Source organism: Corapipo altera, unplaced genomic scaffold (genome assembly GCF_003945725.1).
Source record: "Corapipo altera isolate COAL_440 unplaced genomic scaffold, ASM394572v1 178, whole genome shotgun sequence".
Classification (NCBI taxonomy): Eukaryota; Metazoa; Chordata; class Aves; order Passeriformes; family Pipridae; genus Corapipo; species Corapipo altera.
Window position 1 is genome coordinate 1,495,896 of NW_020884983.1, and position 23,056 is coordinate 1,518,951.

At 48.0% G+C, this 23,056-nt stretch overlaps 1 pseudogene; it reads left to right on the plus strand.

The window, feature by feature from the left end:
• LOC113958006 overlaps nt 1-22,334 on the plus strand; it is a 32,967-nt pseudogene extending 10,633 nt beyond the window's left edge.
• The last annotated feature ends 722 nt before the right edge of the window (nt 22,335-23,056 follow it).

The following is a 23,056-nucleotide window of genomic DNA, read 5'->3' on the forward strand; positions in this document are numbered from 1 at the left end:
GACACATGGGAAGGATCAGGGGAAGCTCCCTAGCACTGCCTGTGGCACAGCCTTCTGCTTGGTCAGCATCTCCCTTGTGCTGAGGGCACTGCAGAACTGAGACGCCTCTGGGATTAAATAACAGCTGAGCTGGGGATTTACAGACCCACATTTTGGCTTTAGGTGCTGCAGTTGGCACCAATCTGCCCAAATCCCCCCTCCACTTCTCCAGGGCTTCATAGACTCACAGACAGCAGGTCTTTTGGATCCAGTGGTCAAAGCCACCTTGTGCAAGTGGCATCAGCTCAGTTAAATCACAGCTACTGACTTCTATTCCTTCTGAACACGGAGGAGACAAGGGGTAGGCTTGATCCCGCTGTCTTGTGTGCTCAACCTCGATCGGGGAATGGGTGGTAGCCCTTAAACCTGGTACCCAGAGATTATGGCATCTTACCCTGCTCACCCCACATGTCCTGTCTTCAAATTTGTGCTGTGCTAAACCTCCCCCACACTGCTGCTGCCCTCCAGCTCGGGGCTGTCATCAGTGAGGCACACTCAGATCATTTAAAATAGCCAAGCACTGCACAGAGAAGGAAGCAGGGAAAGAGAATGGAGGAGTACAGACCAGAGTAGCAGCAGGAGGGAAATGAGGAGGAGGAGAGATGTGGCTCTGGGGGAACAGAGAGGAACACACCAGCTCGAGGCAGCTGCGAGGAGCCCGACAGCTGGAAGCCAAAAATAACCCTCAGTGGTGAATCAATTTGCTCCGAGGAATGGGTGAATCGGGGGAAGCAGGAACAAGGGGGAGAGGATGGGGCAGGAAAATCCACAGAGCAATGAATCACCTCACCCAAAAAGCCCCTTTTCCCGAAACAAGGCAGTGATGAAGCAGAAAACCGAGCAGAGACAGAAACTCAATTATGAGGTGAAGGGAAGCTGTCCCCGATGAATAAATATGCAGGAGTGGCCAACAAAAGGCAGGGAGTCAGTTGGTAGGTGGATAAATCACCAGGGAGCAAGTCATGGCTGTGAGAGGCACTTGGATCCATGAACATGTCCACCAAGCAAAGGTGCTGCAGGGCTGCCATGGGGGGGACATGGAGCATCTGGAGATGCTTCCTCCAGGTCTGGGTGCCAGTCCCCACGTGTTGGGAGGACAAGGAGTTTCAGGGAAGGGAAGGGGGGCTGCAAGTGTTGAACTGGGCAGAGGAGGTGATGTTGGGCACTGCCATGTGATGGGTGGTGAGTCCCATGGACCAGGATACGAAGCCCCCTTAGCTCCAAACCACAATTTGGGGCATGGGATGAGGCATGTGTGGAGCATCACAGACTAAATAGGCATTGGGATCATGATTTGGATCAGGGAACAACCTTGGAGGATGGATAAAATACAAGAGAAAGTCTTTGAGTCTTTGAATACAGTCAAAGGTCTTTGAGGAGCAGTTTAGCTGTTACAGATGTGAATATATAATAGATAGTGATGAGGAGAGCCTAGAAAAATTGTGGAGAGAATCAGGTTTCTTGAGGAAAGTACTCCATGCACAGAAGGTCTGGGATTAATAAAATCTTTAGAGAGACACTGAAGAGATTTCATCTTGCAGAAAGCACAGATTTGTTATTAGGACATGGCTACTTTTGGCCACTGTAGGAGAGATCCTGTGTAGAGGAGCCAAAAGAGCAATGATCCATGATTTGAGGGTGAGGTTTTGTGTGTTTTATCAAAAAAAGAAGGAATTCGATGATGCTTTCTCCCAGCTAAGTGCTCCAGCCACTAGACTGGAGTCCAGTTCTGTCTCTCCTTCATCCTCACCCAGGTCCATGATGCTGCTTTAGAAAAAGGATGAGGGGCATAAATGGTTGCAGGACTTTGGAGGTGGGCTCATATGTGTGTGGGAAAGGGTTACAACTCCCATCAGCTGCCCCCACCCTGTCCAGCTCCTCTCCAAATCAGCATTTCCCAATTCACTCTCCCAAGGGACATGAGCATTCCAGGACTGTGCTGAGGAAGAGACTGTCCAGGAACAGGCACAGACAGAGAAACTAAGATTATCCGTGCGGACACAGAATCTTTCGTGTCAAACTCTACACAACTCAGTGGGGTTGGAGATGCCCCCACTCCCCATCCATGGGGCTTGCAGTGAGGGCTCCAAGCCCAAGGACCACGTCTCCACAGGTCAAAGGGAAGAGCAGTCATCCCTGCGGATGCAGGAGCTGTGCCGCAGCCGTCCCTCCTGTTGATGTGAGGCCGCGTCGTCACTAGAGGGAAGCAGAACCATGTGCACGGGGCTGGTCTGGCACTGCTGGCATCACCAGAGCTGCTCTGGACCGGCAGAGGCACTCGCCCAGAGCAGCTTTGAGCTGGAGAAAGGGGACACCTTCCTCACCCAGGGCTGGGCAGAGCTCCAGCGAAAGGCGGAGGGTGAAAGCCACAAGGAAAGGGAGCAGCCGAAGTGATGCTGGGCCACATCAGCTGGTTATTACTCTCCAGGGGCACATCTGTGTCCCGTGTCCCCTCTCTGCAGTGCCTCTCACTGCTGGGGAGCTGACACTGGGGGCTGCAGTGGGGTTCAAGGGCACCCCATAGAGCAGGATTGTGGCCAGCAGGGCTGTCTGGGGACTTTGGGCACTGTTGTCTCTGCCGAGGAGATGGCACCGCTCCTGGGGACAGTGGGGACAGCTCGGCACTCTGCCACCACCCTGCCTGGAGCATGACCACCCTGAGATGTGTTTACTGGAGGGTCTGAGGAGTGGGGGCAAGGGTAGGGGAGGCACGAGGTGGCAGGAAGGAGACAGGTCCCAAATTGCCCCGGGAGGGATGAGCTGCCCACGGTGCCTGTGCTCGGCGTTGGTGGTGCTGCCGGTCTGTGCACGCCGGGGAATGTGCAGGACACGCTCATGGAAACCACACCACCCACGGAGGAGGCTGGCCTCCAAAACCAGCTACTCTGGGACCTGGAGGTTTTCTTCCTTATGAAGATGAGTAGCCAAAATAGTCATTTCCCCCTTCATCTCCAGAGATGTGGAGGATTCCCCTTCTCTCCCTGCGCGCTGGGCTTGGCTGCACTCACACCCTGAGCTCTCCTGTGGGGCTGCCTTGGCCACAGCTCACCTTCAACCCACCCACATCTCTGGGGAAAACTTCCCCCAAGCATTTGTCAGCTGCAGATCAGGATAATTTCCCGGCATATTTGGAAGTAAATGCATCCTCTAAATTTCTTCCATTCTGTACTAAGACGTTTTTTGACACTAAGTCAACCTATTCAGCAGCTGGCAGGAGTTTATTTCAGTAACAAATCTTGCTGCCAGAGCCCTGCCCGTGTCAGTACAAGCCTCAGTCATTGTGGTTCTCTCTCTGCAGGTCATGGAGCTGGGAAATGCCAGGACTTGCTGCTTTGGCCAGCACAAGGCTGTATCTCTTTGCCAACCTGACAGAATAGAGGTGGACTTGCTCTTTTTCTCAATGCCATCTCTCCTGCAGAGAAATTGCACGGCATTTTGGTAGCTCGACCATACCAGTTGTGGAAAATTGCACTGAACTCTCCTCAGGAGGCAGGGCAGAAGGATACACGTGGTGCCTCTGGGTTTCTGGGGGAAGGTGGGATGTCAGGAGAAGGCACAAGCTGACAACACCAGCTCAGGTGATCAGAAATGATGTTTCTCAGGCAGTGGAAGGAGCCTTCCCCTGGTCCCAGCACATCACACAGCAGCCTTTGCCCAGGGCTGTGTAAGCCATGGGGCAGATGCAGCTGTGGATGAAACTTAAGGGCATCTCCATGGGGACCCACCAGCGAGATCATTCCCATGCACCATTCCCGATGTGCCAGGTTAAATACTTGATGGAAACCTTGTAGCAACAGAAACCTTAGTTCTGCCGTGCTGTGAAATCATAGAATCACTGAATGGTTTGGGTTGGGAGGGATCCTAAAGTTCCAACCAACTCCAACTAGGTCCATCTAGTGCCAAGCCCCCTGCCATGGGCAAGGACACCTTACACTAGAGCAGGTTGCCCATAAATAGTTGTGGTTTGGGGTTTTATACCTCCAGATGTTTCTCTTGCTGGTTAGTTTTTGCTCAACTCGTTTATTAGGTGCAAGGAATGAAGTGGAGCTGTTCAGTGCTGGATTTTTGTTATCCTTGGGCTGAAAGTGGTGGTGCCCCAGGTGGAGAGAGCTAGAAAACAGCCCAGGCTGTTCTAGCCCAAGGTGGTAAATTTGCATCAGAGACACCCAAACTAGTCCTTTCTGGTGGCACTTTCAAATGTGTGGCCAGAGGCAGCTGGGAGAGCAGTTAAGCATGGAGGGGAAGGAATATCAGCAGGAAAGAAAGGATGATAGGAAGTTTATATTACCTCAAACATCATTAAAACGAGGAAATACTTGCTATTAAGTGCTGTTTTGGAAGAAGGAGATAAAATATTAGTTGGTGTTGGATCTTGAGCTCAGCAGCTAAAAGTTACTGCCAGCAGGAATAATTTGGGTGAGAAAGGAGGGACATGAAGGCAGAATGACTTGCCCAGGAGGACAGAGAGAAGGCAAAAAAAGTGACTGCTGACTAAAATAGTGTTGTATTTTGTTTCTGAGAAGTGGAGGTCCCTGGAACTCCTGAGGGGGATTATTGTCCACTGGAGCAGCAGCAGGGCAGGCGACAGGCACAAAAAAGGATGTGATATTACAATAACCCAGTGGCAACTGCGAAGTGAAGAAAAAGAAGTGCTAATGAATGCCTTGTTTTTAAAAGGAGCTTTCTCTTCTCCCCATCACTGAGAACTTCCTGCAGCAAAAACAAGTGCAGCTGGTTTCTTTTTCTTTTCCTTTTCCTTTTTTTTTTTTTTTTTTTCCCCCTTTCATATTTGCTCTTTGAGAACGAGCTGGTAAAAAGCTGGTTCTGCTGCACCCTGCATACTGACAAACTCCTGTGGCAGGGGCTGCTTTGTCCAGGCCCAAGTCACCAGCCAAACCAAACCCCTCAAGTCCAAATCAAGGCCTAGAAAGGCCAAATCAGTGCTTATGGTTCCTATGGAATCTCAAATCCCACACTGTGGAAATCAATGCTGTGTTATGCCATGACTATGGATACCTTCAGCACCACAGATGGCTTCATGTCCCCTGGGGGATGGAGCTCTCAGTAAGGGTTAAACCAGCCTCTAATTGGTCCTAAAAGCCAGGAAGACCCTGCTTATACACTGGCCACGTCACTGGCCACCTCCAGAGACCACTGTGGGGTCCAGAGGGTGCGGTGCCGAACATCCGCAGCCTGCCTGGGGCAAAAGTCAAGGGTAGGAATCCATCCTGCCCTTCTTCTCTGCCAGGTCCTCATAAAGGAGGCAAAAGGTATTTCTGGCCAGAGAGGTGTTTGGAGGGGAGATGCCTCTTTAGGGTTCTTCAGTGGGCCTATCTGGGGAGTTGTTGTAGGTGTTGCATGGGTTTGCCCATCACTGACGCAGATGCAGGAGAAAGCTGCTTCCAGGGAACATGGAAAACAACACTCAGCATGCCAGGTGTACTGCAGGGCTAATACTTGCCTGCCAGTTCACCTTCCATCTCCAGGAACTGGATCTGCTCCCCCTGGATCTCCCCACAGTGCCTGCAGGGCTCTGTCCACCCCCCACCCCAATAAAACTGAACACTGCTGCTTTCCCCCTGTGGTGGTATCCCCTCAAAGGGACAGAATTGCACGGAGGTTGCTCCCAAGAGGGATCAGGGAGTTGAAGCAGCCTGACAAAGCCCCCTCCTGACCTCACCCCCCACCAAGCAGGGCTCTGCCTTGCAGGAGGTGGCAGGGCACGGTGCCCATGAGCTGCTCACCCAGCGCCAGCACTGGGCAGATCAGAACACCTGACCGAGGCACTGCGCCGCCCCCACCCCCCAGCTGTGCTGGGGCATCCTTTTAAGAGGAGAAATTGCCGTTCTTTTGAACTCAGAGGCCAGAAATGGTTCTCTGCCCTTCTCAACTTCTGCTTTTTGCTTTCACGTGGCAAGCGTCTGTGCTAGTGACCCCCACATGCTCCCAGTTCAGCACGCTTCCCGTGCATGACTAAAGCTCTTTCCAGCTCAGAAAGCACAGGAGAGAAAACTTCCATCCCCTTCCCATCTGTGGCCAATATTTTCCCTTGGGAGCTGCGTTGGCCACTGAAGATCGACAAGAGCTCATGTACTCGGAGTCAGTACCCCCCTGAGGCGATGCTGCAGGGTCGGTGTGTTTGACGGGTATTGTCAGTCACAGTCTGACTGTGCTCTTCCCCCGTGCACAAGTGGGGCTGCTGAGCACACCCAGCTGCCACAGACCTGTGTCACAGGGCTGAGTGAGCAACTGCTTGTAGGGCATCAGTCGTGGCTTTGTGTTTTGCATGGGAGCATATTCTTCCTTTCACAGCGGGAAACTCTCAGGAAATTCTCCTGAGTGCTGAGTTGCAGCGTGCTGTCCTGTCAGTCAGCCAGTGACTCATGTCCTTTACAGTGCTGTAATACCTGCAGGTGTACAAAATATACAAAAATGTATTATTAAATATCATAGAATCACAGAGTCATAGAGTGGTTTGGGTTGGAAGGGACCTCAAAGATCGTCTCGTTCCAGTCCCCTGCCATGGGCAGGGACACCTTCCACTATCCCAGGTTGCTCAGAGCTCCATCCAATCTGGCCTTGAACACTTCCAGGGATGGGGAAGCCACAGCTTCTCTGGACAACCTGTGCCAGGGCCTCACCATGCTCAAAGTAATTAATTTCTTCCTAATATCCAATCTAAATCTACCCTTTTTCAACTTAAGGCCATCTTCCCTCTCCTATCATTGTTTCCCTTGCAGAAAGTCCCTCTCCAACCTTCCTATATGTCCTCTGTAGGTACTGGAAGGGGCTATAAGGTCTACTATAAGATGATTTACACCCTCTGCCCTGCAAGTGATTTGCAACCATCCATTTCCCCCTGATCTGACTGAGAAGCCACCTAACACAGAAGCAGTAGTTTCCTTTTCACACTCTCCAGCCCCTGCAGAGATTTGGGGTTCCCTCCCTTCTGCTCCCCTGTGAGCCTTTGGTTTTCAAATCACATTCCAAACCTTCCCTCTGTCATGGATGTCCTCATCCCTACCCCAAGGGGCTTTAGTCACCATGGAGGGAGGACATCCAGTACTGGAGGTGTCCAATAAGTGCTGCTGTCTAGGGATTATCAATTCTTGCAGCCTCTCTGGGTTTGAATGCCAAATATTAGCAGGAATGCATGAGTGTGGTTACACTCAGCTGCTGTACAGTGTCTCCTACAATGTGACATTGCCCATTACCAAGGTGGGATCACAGATAATTCAGGGAACACGGGAGTCCATGCCATGCTGCCTGGACACCCAAGCTGTGAGCTTGCCTTCATTCTAATCCATTCCTTTCACCATTCAATTGCCATTGTTCAATATTTTCAAGGGTAGGGAAGGAGATAATTGCGGCTTACATGTATCTCCTGAGCTATCCCATCCTGTGGGAAAGCTCCCTCTCCCAATGGCTACGTCCTTGGGATTCTGCTTTTGTTCATGGCATCCACCCTTGTCTCCTCCTCCAAGACCTCCTTCCTCAAGGTCTTCCCTGTAGTTTTTGTACCACGTAGCCGTTTTGCTTCCTCAAAACACTGAAGTGCAACCACTTCTTGATCTCATTCCCCATTATTGTCCCAAAACCACAGCTGTTCTTCTTCCCCATTCTCAGTCTTCCTGAGCTTTTGTCCTTTCCATTTCTCATTGCCCCTTTTCAATTTAATGGGTTTAATTTGAAACAAGCATCCAGGAAGGGGTTAGATTTTGGGGGTCTGGTGCCTCTCCAGGAAAGGTGGAGCCCAAATCTGTTTACGCTGGCCCACCACAGAGAGGGGTAGCCACGGTCTGCCTGTGGTCTTCATGAATGTGGAGGCTCTCTTCCTGTGCTCCTCCCCAGCGCTACTCTGGGCTCATCCCTGGGGGATGCTGAGCTGGGCTCAGGTGCAGATGACACAGGTGTCCAGATCCCAGGGCCTGAAGTCCCCCAGGTACCTCCTGCCTTGTGACGGTCACGGAACAAACGACTTTGGCTCTTGGATTGTGGCTCCCTTTTCAGGGTGACTGTAAGTGTTGCCAATTCAACACAAAGCTGCTGAATTAGGTGGTTTGACTTCTGACAACTGCCTAAAAACAGCCAACCCACTTTCATTGGAACCCGTTTATTTTCCTATTGCCCTCTGCAACAATAAGAACCCACTGGAGGCCTGTGGGATACACAGATTATGTGTGAGATATAATTCAAAAGCATAGTTTACCCAGAAACTGTCTTCAGCTGAGGCCTTTGCTCCCTCCACTTATGGATGTATCTTTTCTGGGTGTCCTGGTCAAATTTTGATAACTCCTGAATCGGTGATTTAAAAGGAGGACTTTAACATGAGGCACCTACCCACAAACGGAGTGTCCTACTCACCCACCATGGATTACAGTCTTTGGTGTTCAAAGCAAAGAGAAACGAAAGTGACACCAGGGATTGGTGTCTCTGGCAGATCCAGACAGTCAAAAGATTGGGTAAAATGAAAGAAGAAAGCTCTGACTCAGAACTACCCCTCATTGCTGAGCATTCCCCAGGGCACTCAGGAACAGCAAAAAATGTTTTCATCACTGTTGGGAAGGATGCAACTGAGCTGAAGGACTTCAGGGAAGACTTGTCTTCACTTCCCTCAACTAAAGACCAAATCTTCAGGGATGTGATGGCAGCTGCAAAGACATTAAGCTGAAAAAATCTAGCAGGGATAAATTGTGCTCTTTCTAACATTTTGGAAGGATGTTGGTCAGAAGCACATCCGATTTTGTTTAATCAGGCAGTTGTTGGAGTCTTTCACACCTTCGGGGTGCATTTTCATTAGTAACTATTTTTCAGGGTAACATAGCAAGATTCAGCTGTATGACTTAGTGCTGGGAGGAAAACAGCTCCAAAAAACTGAGTAATTTGATTGCAGGCACACAATAAATCAACAGCAAACTCAAGCACAGTCCTTAACGTTGGAGATAGAGAAATTGTTGCCCCAGAGAAGCTGTGGCTGCCCCATCCCTGGAAGTGTTCCAGGCCAGGTTGGACGGGGCTTGGAGCAACCTGGTCTAGTGGAAGGTGTCCCTGCCCATGGCAGGGTGGTTGGAACAAGATGGTCTTTAATGTCCCTTCCAACCCAAACCATCCTGTGGTTCTGTGATTCTATGACATGTTTCTGACCTCAAAGGTCATCCCATGAATTTCCCAAGCAAACCCCAGAAGCAATTATGCTTGTGGTTTCCTTGAAGGATGTCCCATAATGGAGAAATCCCCCTACCTTCCTAGAGAGCCTATTCCAGTACTCAGAAAATTAGGGAAACTATCCTAGTATCTGACCCAAACAGTATTAGGTTGGTCTGTCACTCCAGCTGGGCCCTTACTGGTGCTACTTTACAAATGCCTGCAGAAGGGTGGTCTCAGTACTTGTTCCAGAATGAAATGAATTTCGTCCTTCCAGTCTATAGGTTCCAGGATCCATTCCAGTTTCCCTCCCAACCCCTTATTTGTAAAGTTAAGCGTGACTTCCCCACTTTCTTCATGTGGAAGTATTTTCTTACCCTGCTCAAGTTCCACAGAGCAACTTCTAGTGGCCATTTTAAAGTGTCTCAGAGGAGTCCCTCTGTGACCAAGGCAAGGTGAAGGCATCTCCTGCTTCTGGGAACTTCCAGCTTTGCAGATGTCCCGATCAACAACATCCCCTCTGCACTGGGCAGCACATCAGAGTTCCTTCTGATCATATGTCAGAGCACCTAAAAAGGCATTTTCCATTGCCCCAGATCAGGTCTGTGTTGTGTTTTGGCCTGTCTGATTTAGTCCCAGCATGCTCAACACAAGGAGGCTCCTCTCTTTGAAGCTGACCTTTCTACTTTATGCCACCTCCCGATGCTGAGGTCAATGAAGACCTTGAGATTTACCTGACCTATGCTGATGCTTCTTTCCTTCACTGTAGAGAACTTTGAACTTGAGATCTATTTTAATTTATATTGTTAATTTTTAATTTTAAATTGAGGAACAAGTCAAGCAAACAGGCATGCATGTGTTCAGCTACAAGGATTTGCAGATCTGAACTTCAAAACTCTGTCAAAACACTTTTAAAGAAGAGAAATAAAGGTTAGTAATAAAATTATTCACTAAGGGAAAGAGCAGATTTTGTGACCTAAAACAAAGGGTGAATTTGTGTGTTATTTCCCATGTTGCTTGACTTGTGTAAAAAGTCTTTTGAGTTATGTGGAGTTGTCCTGAACTGCAGATTGTAGTACGGGAAATGGCCTCAAGTTGTGCCTGGGGAGGTTTAGATTGGATGTGAGGGAAAATTTATTCACTGAAAGAGTTGTCAAGTGTTGGAACAGGCTGTCCAGGGCAGTGGTGGAGTCACCATCCCTGGAGGGATTTAAAAGCTGTGTAGATGTGGCATTTAGGGACACGGTTTAGTGGTGGCCTTGGCAGTGCTGGGTTAATGGATGGACTCAATGATCTTGGAGGGCTTTTCCAACCTTAATAATTTTATGGCAAGGCTGACCAGCTCCTCCTAATGTGCTGAGGCACTGAACATTAAATCAACCTTTCAACAATTCCAGTAACAAACACATTTAGGATTTACAATACGAATACAACAATAATCCAGCAGGTAATGCAGGTAAGGATGTGCTGCCCAGGCACATGCTGGAGTCTACAATAAATAAGTTTCTGAGAATACATGGGACAGGGCACCTGCCAGGAGTGATGCACTCTGGGTTGAACCTTTCTGAAGGCTGGTGATGGACTAAATGTCCTTTGAGGTGTATCTGCTGTGCCGTTTGGGACATCCACAAGCTCCCAAGTGTTTGATGTTGGTCATATCGAGGTAGGGAGGCCAAGGATGAGACAGATGATTTATGAGTTTGCAGTGGTCCTTTGCCAAGTCCCTGTCAAAGCTGAGGTCAGAGCTCAGGAAGTCCTGGCTTCCAGTCTGCACCTGGAAGGGTGTTTTTGGTAACAGCAGAGACAAGTCAAAGGAAGACCAGGTCTGACACTTCTCACAAAGAATTTCCCCTGTGTTCACAAGTTAAGTGCACTCCATCCTGCTTTGCAGGCGAAACCTGGTTGCAATTCAGCTCTTGCTGACAGGAGTGGCCTGGGTCAAAGACTCCAAGGCGAGGATCCCAGACAGCTACCTCGCTGGGCTTGAGTCAGTCCCCATCCGAAACCGAGGAGCTGCGGCCTCAGCAGCTGCTGCGGACGTGGAAGTGTCGCAGCACTTCCTACGCGCGACTGCTGAGCACGGTCGAGCACAGGCTGAGCACAACCCCCTTCCTGTGTCGGGGTTGTTGACACAGCTTTGCTTCTCCTTGGGAAAAAAAAAAAAAAAAAAAGGCCCCAAAAATACCCTTGGTCCAGGGAAAGCCCCTTCCCCAGCCAGACACCTCGGTGCCGTGCAAAGTACTGTGCGACAGGCAGGCTGTTTTCCTTCCACGGGTGATGTCTTCGCAGTGCTGTGGATAGGATGGAGTGAGACGCACACTAACAGTAGTTGGGGTTCTTTTTGGAAATAAAACCTGATTTCCTCGTTGCTGATGTAGGTTGCTGAGAGCCCGATGGCTTTTGGGATGGGAAGACGGGACTTTCACGATGGGGTTTGTTCAGACAAAGTCAGGAAACAAAAAGTCCAGCTTTTAATGCCTTGTGTGTTTTGCCTTTGAACACCACCAGGAAGAAGGTAGACAAAGAAATTCTCCATACTGGCTCATTATTTTTTCTTCCATCTTTTTGACAAAGTTATCTAACCTTATTGCAAGCAATTGCAATATTGAAATGGAAAAATATTAATTGCGATGTTTGTAACAGACTAAAATTTGTCTTCTACAAATTTCCGTGGATGGCAGAGAAATCAATAAAACTATGGGGTTTCACCTGCCATTAGTAAACATTATTTATTTATCTTCAGGAACAGGTTGTTTCTGCAGGTCAATTTGTTTCAATGACTGAGAATAAATGACATGCAGCCTTCTAAATTCTACCTGGATGAGCTACCTGAATGGATGCTAAATGAAAATAATTTGGAGCACAAAGCAGTAGTTTGAGAGTAAATAATATCTCTAAATCTGTCCCTCTGTTTTCTGAATGCTTGAGTGATTTCCAAGAGTAAAAATGAAGGTTCAATACGTAGTATGACACACAGAGAAAGAATCTCAGATGAGCAGAAGACGTTATGCTTTAAGCACTGAGAAATAATGCCCAAATAGCTGGAGGGCACCTGTGATCTTTAGGATAGAGGAGTTCTGTAATGGAATAATCTGACTGAGCAGTTAAAATAAAGAGGGGTGTTCCCTGTTTTAATCCTGCAGGAGAATGAGGTTGATATTAAATAATTGCATGGATTTTAGTGGCAAGTTTGTATCACTAACCCCAATGTGCCTTCCAAATAACGCATCCGTGAGGAATGGATGGAGGGCTGGAGCACCTCTGCCATGGAGCCAGGCTGGGAGAGCTGGGGGTGTTCAGCATGGAGAAGAGAAGGCTCCAGGGAGACCTTAAAGCCTGTTCTAGTGCCTAGTGGGGCTTGAAAAGAGCTGGAGAGGGACTTTGGATAAGGTCCTGGAAGGACAGGACAAGGATGAATGGCTTCCCCTGGACAGAAGGTAGGATTAGATGGGATATTGCAAGAAATTCTGACCTGTGGAGGGGGCGAGGCCCAGGTGTGCCCTGGTTGCTCAGAGCTGGGGCTGCCCCATCCCTGGAAGTGTTCAAGGCCAGGATAGACAGGGCTTGGAGCCACCTGGTCTAGTGGAAGGTGTCCCTGCTGATGGCAGGGGGTTGGAAGGAGATGAGCTTTAATGTCCCTTCCAACCCAAACCCCTCTGTGATTCTGTGATTATAATATCCAGGAGCAAGTGTGAGAGTGGTGTACAAAGAAAGGGTCACGTTCTCAGCATAGTGTTTCCTGTAGTACAGCCTCCAGGATACCCCCCTGGGGATGATGATAACAGCTCTGCATTTAAAAGAAACTGTTGTAACCACCAAAAAAACCCCAAAAAACGGAAAAGTATCAACCAATGCATTTTGTGCTGATTTCTGTGATTTTGGTCTGCGGTTGACTGAAAAATGAGAAGCAGGACATAGAAATCAAGTGCTAAACCTGGTGTTTTCGACCTTCTGGTTGCTTCAGCCTTGCCCGTATTGACCTGTATTTTGGAGGTCTCCCCTGAGCCTCGTTTTCTCCAGGCTAAACACCTCCAGCTCCCTCAGCTGCTCCTCATCAGACTTGTGCATTCAACCCTTCACAGAGACTTTTAGTTTTTGCTGATACAAGAGTAGGTGGCACATTTCCAGGTCACTGGTCCTGTGGGGTTGACACCCACACACTGAGCATGAGAGACACAGGTTTGACTCCCCGTGAAGTTACACAGGTGAAAGCAGGCAAACCCAAAAAATCATCATGGAAAGACTGAGGCTGGAAGGGAGCTCTGAAGAGCCCAAACTTTTCCTTGCAGCAGATCTAGCATCAACACAAGATCAGAATGCTCAATATTGACTCCATCTCGAGCTTTATGGTGTCTCCTATTGTTCACACTGGACAGTTTGATCAAGTCCATGTCTCTGCAATCAGTGCCTCCACCCAGCTGGGGTGAGGTCTGAGCTGGCCCCTCAAAGATTTCTGCATTTCTCTGATGGGTTCCTGTCTGATTTTTTTTGTGGAAAATCTTGGTTCATCACTGAAGAATGTGCCCACTGTTATGGCTGATTTTCTCACCCTACTCAAGTTACACTTGCCAACCCCTCTACCCTTTTTGTTCCCATTCCCCTCTCTTCTACTTGGAAAGTCAGATGCTGCCTATATACAACACTTTCAAAACCACATCAGTACAGAAACCCACAAAACAAAGGAAATGCTGAGTTTAGCTTACCACAGCTGATGACTCACTGTTGACATACTGTTGGAAATACCCATTTCAAATTTTCCCATTTGCTTCTTATGGACAGAGGTACATTTTTACAAGAAAATTGTTTTCTGCATCAAATTCTGCATCCGTAGCATCAAGACTCAGGTTTTCTCACACATCCTGTTGGCAATGGCAGTGTTCCATGAAATGGCATCTCCAGCAGAAAACCAAGCCTCAAAGGAAGCACCACTGGTCCTCCTGGGTTGTCCTCAGCCCTCTGAGGTCATCTCTTTGGGATGAAAGGGGAGTGTTGCACGGGAAGGTTGCATCCCAAGGAGAAGAGTCAGCCCAGAGGACGCATAAGCTGACTTTTGACTTGTTCAATTGCATCCATGTGCTGGCCCTTGGTCTATCAGGAGGTCTGACTCAGAGCGAGTCACCTGCACAAAGAGCTTTTGACTGCACTACTCAGGAACCAGAATTTGCATCTAGCCCATGGCTAGTTTAGCAAGAGCTCATCTTCATGCCAGGTGATCTTTGGTGCCAGCAGCTATTTGGGGATTGAGTAACACTTGGAGCACAGCTCTAACCCCAGCCAACCCTGCCAAGCAATAGGAGAAATAATCTCTGGTCCTCACCGCCTATTGTCTTCTCCAACCACGTCAAACACCTGGATGTGAGATCATTAAGACAGAATTGCATGAACTGCATCCTTCCCTTCTATTCTTGCTACATTGATTATGTATCTGTTGCTCTCTCAGGAAAATATCCTCCCACACAGGGAAGGTGCTGTGACTGCAGCAGGTGAGGAAATTCCCCTGAAATTCCTGCTGGATTGGCAGGTCAAGCTCATGACAATGAATAGGGAGAGGCTGTTTGCATCAGAGGCCTGCCCATAAGGAAGGGAATTGGCAAAGGATGACTTTTGTATTTTGATGGTATGCTTTGTCTAAGTAATGGAATACAGACATCTTGGGTGTAGGGATGTCAACACAGAGTGGGACTCACCTCGTGTAATCTGAGAGGTGTCAAGCAGAGCTTGTCCCTCTGGGAATCCTTATGGTCATCAGAGAGAAATGAGCACTTTTGTAGTGTAATTGCCTTCATCTGCCTGGTGGCAGCTGTGCCCTGGATGTGTGTATTCCTCTTGTCTTGGCTTCACAGGGAGTGCTGAGAACCAACTCTTAACAGGGCAAATCCTGCTTAGCCAAAACCAGAGCTGCTGGGACTTCAAGTCCTTTCAATGGGGGGAGGTAGGAGGGACTTCCTACAACTGTTTGTCTGTGTTAGTCTGTCTCCAAGAGCCAGTTTCTTGTGCATGCAGTTTAATTAGGGCATGTTCCTAATCAGACCAGGTTTTGAGTCCTGGCTGCTTTCTTCACCCACACATCATGATGCAGCAGTGGGCCTCAGTGTCTGGGAGTCATCTGTCTATTCCACTGGTGCTCAGCTTTATTCCAGATATGAATTTTAAGTAGCAGGTTTTGTTGATTTAGAGCAGGTTTTGTTGAGTTTAGATTTAGCCACAGTCTTTAACATATAAGTCCTTGAAATGCACTTGGAAAACATTACCATGTCTTGGGCACTCAAAATGCAAAGGGTTTTATCACTGTCCCAAAAGGTTTTATCACAAGTATGTTCAGGAAACAAGGAGAGTGAGTATTGCACAAGACTTAAGAATTGAAGATCTGCTTACTCAGAGGATCTCTTTACTCAGAAGTCTGGATTTTTTAGGAGTGGTGAGAAAGTTCTAAAAACACAAAATGATAAAACACATAGTTACAAAGACAGTGAAGGGCCTTGAAGGGAAGCTGTATGAGGAGGGGATGAAGTCAGTTGGCTTGTTTAGGCTGGGGAAGAGGAGATTGAAGGGAGACTCATTGTGGTCTGCAGCTTCCTCATGAGGGGCAGAGAAGGGGCAGGAACTGATCTCTTTTGTCAGTGACAGGACCCGAGGGAATGGCCTAAAACTGGGAAGTTTAGGTTGGATATTAGGAAAAGGTTCTTCACCCAGATGATGGTTAAGCACTGGAACAGGCTCCCCAGGGAAGTGGTCACAACACCAAACCTGTCTGAGTTCAAGAAGCATTTGGACAACACTCTCCGGCACATGGTGGGATTGTTGTGGTGTCCTGAGCAGGGTCAGGAGTTGGACTGTGATGGTCCTGATGGGTTCCTTCCAGCTCAGGATATTCCATGATTCTAAGATTACAGTTACCAGGAATAAGGGCTCTCCTGGCAGCTTCAGCATCTATGAGGGTTTCTCTTAAATCACAGTTTGAGTCTCTTAACAGAAGGTGATGTCTGTGTTTCAGCAGGATCTGCCACTTCCTACCATGCAGCATTGTCACCTCTCTCCTGGTTGAAGGCAGCGAGCACTGAATGAGTAGAGTTGACACATTCAGAGGTGAAGGGTAGATCAGTGTTGCCCATGGCAGACAGCTGACCCAAGGCACAGCCCCTGATCACAAGGGCTGCTCTTCCTCATGAGCAAAGAGACTCCTCCTCTGGACTCTGGTCTGACATATTTCCGCTTGCAACCAACGACCTCATTCCCATATGGAGTCAGCCAGCAGTCAAACTGGAAATCATGTTGACGTAACTGCTAATTACCCTCAGCATAACTAATGTGCAGTAGCCAAGCCTGTATTTATTGCAGAGGGCCAGCTCTGTGCTCCGGAGTGGTTGAAGTGTGGTTCTCCCAGTGGGGTGGCTTTGTGTGGCTTGCAGGGGAATCAGGCTGGTGCAGAGACTGCTGGACATGATCATTCTCTCCTTGCAGAGAGAGACGAGCTGATGGGGCCTCATCTACCTGGTGTCTTTTCCCCAGAGGAGTCTGAACCTGGTTTCTAGAAGTGTGTCCTCTTCTTGCCTCTCTGAGGTATGTGGTGTGTTTTTTGTGGCTTTGGGATGTAGAAAGACTTAAATGTAGAAGTCTCGGGACCAGAGGGTTTGGTCATTTACTGTGGTGTTATAGTTTTTCAGGCACTGAGTTCAGGGCAGGGGATGGAGAAAATGGGATCACAGAAATGCTGGTTGGTAACATCAGCTGGAGGACTTTAATTCGACTTCCTGATTGAAGGAGAAGCATTGTCAGCTGTAGACTGGTTTAGCTGTGTTTGCATCCAGCTAAGCCTTGAGTCACCTCTGCAATACATCATTTGTCATTTCCCAACAACCAGTGGTAGTGCTGTACTACCTGCCTAGAGGCATTTTTATCCTACTATGCAACCTGCACCTTCCAAGCCACAGTCTGTGGCTACTGCCCTTTGTTATAGTGCCTGGCTCTACCACGAAGAGGTTGACTATGTTGTCTTTGCCCTTTTCAGTAGCTGTAGGCAGCTTTCAGGCTGCCTTTCAGCCTCCCTTTTGCCAGACTCAACAAGCCTGAATCCCTGTTATCTGAAGGTATGTGCTCCCTGCCTCAGACCACATTGGTACCACATCTCAGAGCAGCTTCAAACCAGGAAAATCTCAACATGATTTTGAAGTCTAGATATGTGGTGAAATCCTGACCCTAACATACAAATGTCTTTCAGGAAGATAAATCAAAGGGTGATTAATAAATAGGTTTATTAATAAGTAAAGGTATTTAATCCTCTTAAAAAATATATGTGTATGAAACCACAGCATGGATTAGTTTCTGTAGAGATCAACATGTTAAAGAAATCAAAGTGCAGTTTTGAGTGTTGCTGTATCTTATGATAGAGCATCTTATGGAAAGAAGTGTGCTGTTCTCACTGCATGGTGGAAAGAAAAGGAAATTTCGCAAATCCAGGCTGCAGAGTTGTTTCAATATCTTGGGCCTTCCGCTTTACCTGGGGAACAACTGCAGGGTGTGAGACACATGCAGTCAAACCTGCTAGCCTTTGAATTCCCTTGCTGCCAACAAGACCAGCAGTCGACCGGAGCAGTGCATCATCTTGGTGCTACTGCTGCTTTTCTCCAGGTAAAGTTTTCCCCTTGACACAGATGAGTGACCTGCTGCCTGTAAAGTTGAGCAGAGCCCGGAGGAGAGGGGAATGGGATGTGCTCCAAGCTTGCAGGGATCTGATTTCCATACCACAACGAACTGAGCTTATTCCTGGATATGTGGGAAGGAGCTGCTCTGAAACCAGGAGACATGACCCCAGTCATGGTGTGGCTTGGCCTGCAATGCTTTCCTAGATATATCCCAAAAACAGAATCAGCAGGAGAGGAGGTGGATTTTTTGCACAAGGCTTTTAAGTGTCTAAAAGTCAGACATCTGTAACCAAGCTATCAGCTTTGACTGTCTTAATACACGAACTTGTCTCTGGAGTCACCTTTTTCTCTCCATTGACTATAAAGGGCAGGTTTGGAAATCTCGTTTTTAAATGCCCGAGTTAGGATGAATGAATCCCATAAACAAATATTTTGCGAATCTCTTATTATTTCTTCCTTTGTAACATTTTTCTATAAGATTATTCTAGGGTTTTCATGTGTCACAGGTACATACACAGTGCTCCTTTTGCCCTTCTGCATCACTGCTTTTGTCATCCACATTTTACCCATGCTCCCAGGCTAACATCCTGTTTTTTCCTTGCTGCCATCTCTTCACCCATCAACACCCAACTCACAGAAGTACTGGGCTGTGTTTGTGACAAGGGGTTTTGGTTACTATCTAATCCTCCCCAGAAGACTCTGTATTGCCACATGAGAATCAGAAAGTGAAAATTTTTGGTCTCCAAAGCTGAAAGGAACTGAAAGAGTGATACAAACCACAGGGAACCTGGCAGCTCTCAACTGGCGAGTGTTTGTAGCAGGATGATGTTTCATTGGTGACAAGGAGGAGACCCCTCTGTCACCTAAAGTGTTACCTGCTCTGCATGCACTGGGAATGTGGCACTCGGTCTGGTGGAGGTGATATAACCAATTCCCATGCCAACTTTTTCAGCTGAAATGGACAATATTAAAAAAAACTTCTCAATCCTTGTGAGGAATTAATGGATTGAACACGTTTATCTCCAAAATTCAAGGACTGCCATAAACCAGCATTTGGAATGTTGCGTAGAATGGCTCAAGGAAATAGTTTAGAATGGACAATGTACATCCAGTGTCCCTGGGGGGATTTGATAGCACAGTCAGTCAATCTCTTATATCCTTACCTTTTCTCACATTTTTCCCCATAAAAGTGGTACCTCTTACATGTCCCTGGACAAGAGTTGTGTCGTTCACATGAGAGATGGGCCATGTTCCTTAAAGGTGAGCTGCACAGCAGAGATGCTTTAGAATCGCTTCTGGGACACAGGGGAGGGACAGAAGAAGCAGCTGTTGCCTCTTCTGGGAACCTCAAATCTTTAGTGTGGTCTGGGTCAGATTTTTAACCATCACTTGAGGCTCACAGTCATTCGAACACTTGGCAAAGGTGAAATGTGGCTACCCCATCCCTGGAAGTGTTCAAGGCCAGGTTCAGTGGCACTTTGAGCAATTTGATCTAGTGGAAGGTGTCCTTGCTCATGGCAGAGGGTTGGAACGAGATGATCCTCAAGATCCCTTCCAACACAAACCACTCTGTGATTCTGCCTATAAAGATTCCATGAACATACTCGGCACAGCAGGAAGGTGAGACATGCATGTCTCAGCATCCTGGTTGTTGCGAAGTGTGCTGGCCTTGAGGTGTCTCTGTCTCCGTCCTTGCTCACATCAGCAGAGTACCTCCCAAAAACCACAGGTGGTGCACAGATCAATGAGGGTGGAATGTCCAGTATCCAGACACCTGCAGATCCTGCTGTGGCCATGGGATCTTTGCTGCCCTTGAAAGACAGCAGTCTGCAACAGCATATATCTCCTTGATCTACATGTCCAAGCAACATTTCTCTTTCCTAGATTTTGTTTTCTTATGCCCATTTGCCTTCTGCTGCTGTGATTTCCTCTGTCCTGAAGACCTGCAGTGCTCAATCTCCTTAGCATCTCTTTGGCTATTCACTTTGTTTTTCCATGGGGACTGAAGACTCAGGATAAGACTTTGGTGGTCCCTCATTTTTTCAGTAGAATCACAGAATAATTAGGTTGGCAAAGACCACCATGATCATTGAGTCCGACCTGTGATTGATCACCTTGTCAACTAGAGCAGAGCACTGAGTGCCAAGCATTAAAGTGGAAACACCACTCTCCTCCTCTGGTTCAAAATCCCCTTTTTCCAGTACTGCAGTCATAAGAGTTTTTTCCATTTCCCTGCAGTTGCTCAGCTACCTCCCAGCTTGCCCTGCTTTGAACACGAGGTTGGACTGCTACCTGTAGCATCTCATAGAAAGAAAACTGAGGTGGAAATCAGCAGAACATCCTCGGGGAGAAGCCAGATCTGGACTTTGGAACAATTTCTCTAGGAAAGTACTGCAAGTCCTGCTTCTTTTCAAACATGACACAGAAAGCTTACCAGAAGCACTTTATCTAGGAACCTCTGAGCTCTTAACTGGGAGAAGACTGGAGGATCCAATAGGATTTTCTAGAGGTTGAAGAAATGGAGGTTTGTCTTACAAAACAGACCCCATGGCAGCTGGATCAATGAGCAACAGAGCTCCTTCAACATCACTCACAGCCCTTTTCCATGTGGGAAGTGCACAGGTCTGGACAACATGTGGGCACCGCCCACGCTGACATGAAAGGTAGAGCAGTACCAGTTATGCTGGAGTATAAATTTTATAAAAAAGTAGTGAAATGGAACACCACGAGCTTGTCGATCCTAGGGGTATGAGGACAAGTCCATGGCTTCTGCTTATTTCTGGTTATAACAACCAACATGTTACAGTATTCCTGGACTTCTGGAAGTGCAGGAAAATTAGTCCAATTTAGTTGTGAATGAATGAGCAGTGGAAACATTCCCCTCCTCTACCAGCTGTATCCCACCAGCACAAAAATGACTGCAGGTAATGACCCGCTCTGTCCAAGTTCAGTGTCCCTCTGCATTTGCCTTCCAGGGGAGCAAGAGCCCTTCACCTGAAATCCTACCACGATGCTGTGGCTGCTGCTGCTGCAGGTCTGGGCGAGCTGCCTCTGGCTGGGGCACAGTGAGGTGGTGACGTCCTTTGAAATTTCATGTCCTTAGTTTTTCTGTGTCAATACTCCCCAAATGAAGCCCTGGAGCCAGAGAACCCAGCCTGGATATGCCAGAGCTACAACAACAGGTATTCCTATGCCACGCTGTATGACATAAACAGGCGTATTCCCGTGTACTCTGCTTACATCTACCAGCCTGGAATTGGCAAGAGACCTCAAACATGGTGGGTTGAGCCCCAGGTGAGTGTCCTCTCTAACAGCATGTCACCCTCCAGTCATTAAAACATGAATTGCAGCATTTAACTAAACACTTCTATTTCCTCCCACCAGTCCTACATGGACATGAAAAAGGACCCACTGGATGGGATTCATCTCATGTAATTTCAAACACCATCACCACAAAACATCTCCCTGTGTATGGGGTTAGAGAAGGCAAACACTGGTGTTTCAGGAGTGTGGCACACCTGTAGCAGCCACAAGTGGAATCAGAGAATGGGGGTGGGAGGATCTGGGGAGAGCACTGGGCAGATGTTGGGCATGGAGAAGACAGTAGGAAAGAGAACCAGATGCGGCAGGGGAAAGGTCTCACCAAAATCACCTTTCAAACCTAGGAGTGGACAATGCTCCTTGTCTCATGCATCCACCCATAACTCCACCACAGGCTGCAGGCTGGATCACAAAGGTGACAAGTCAAAATGAGAACAGCAGGATTCTGAACTTCCTTTTTTAAAAAGCTCTCCTTTATCCAGGAGGGGCAATTTCTCTCAAATTCATTCATTTACATACACTGATACTACAAAAAATAGTGTGCTTGACACTCAGAGACTTCTGCTCCAGGGAAACCTTCTCCATCAGTCCCATCCCCAATACTAACACTTTTTACTCTTCTTTACCTGTCAAGCTGATGGGTTCAAATTATCCCAAAACTGTGGGAAAGGGGTCGACCCTTTTACATGTTCACAATGTCAGCTTAGAGAAACTCATCGAGAGCCAGGCTGTCCTCCAAGACAGCCTGATGGATTTGAGCTGGGGCCATTTGAACTCCAATGGCCATCACCTTGAGTACAACAGCAGGATAGCTACCTTCACCCTCACAAACATAGTGCCACAGGATGAGAAACCTAACAGCAGTGTCTGGAAAAATTACAGCAGCAAATGATGATCAGGAAGACCCAGGGCTGTACCACCACCTACATCATCGTTGGTGCTGTGCCTGGAAACATTACCAAGGAATATGCCTGGGAATATTGCCAAGGCAGAGTTAATAAACCCAGCTACACCTGGTCGAGTGCCTGCCTTGATAAGAATCCCAAGGACATGGAACCTTGGGTGGTCATTGCCGAGAGTGACAAGAGCCAGGTCCTGGAACTCAAGATGGGCCAGCTGAAAGCTCTGTGCCAGCTCTGTGGGAGGGGACAAGTGTCTCTGTTCCACAGCATCTGTCCCTGTGAATAAGCCTCACATCCTGGGTATAAAAGGCTCAGGGAGTTTTGCCAAATGTCATAGAATCAGAGAATCACAGAATGGTTTGGTTTCAAATGGACTTTAAAGATCATTGAGTTACAACGCCCCTGCCACGGGCATCCTCTAGACCAGGTTGCTCAAAGTCCCATCCAACCTGGCCTTGAACACTTCCAGGAATGAGGCAGCCACGACCTCTCTGGGCAACCAGCCCTAACCTCACTACAAGCTCCTTTCAGGCAGCTGTAAAGTGCAATGAAGTCCCCCCAAGCCTCCTCTTCTCTAGACTAAAATCTAATAGTAATATCTGATCTAAACCTGTCATCTGTCAGTTTAAAGGAGTTCTCCCTTACCCTGTCACTCCAAGCTCACATCAAAAGTTCCTCTCCAGCTCTCTTGTAGCACTTGCAGGTAGTGGAAGGGGCTCTAAGGTGTCCCAGAGCATTCCCAGCCTTAGGCTGGCAGTATGACTAAGTATTATTACAAAACATTTGCAATTAGGCAAGGAAAAATACATAACCTGACAATACTAATTATATTCTGAGAGGCTGTAACACAGCAGACTGTGAACATCTGAGTGTACTCAGAGGCAGGCTGGTCAGTCTAATGCCACCAGAGATGTTCTGCTGGGTACAGAGACACATGTAGGTTCTGCTGCAGCAGCAGCTGCAGCCCGTGGGGAATGAGGAAATGGACAGGGATGTCACCAGACCCAG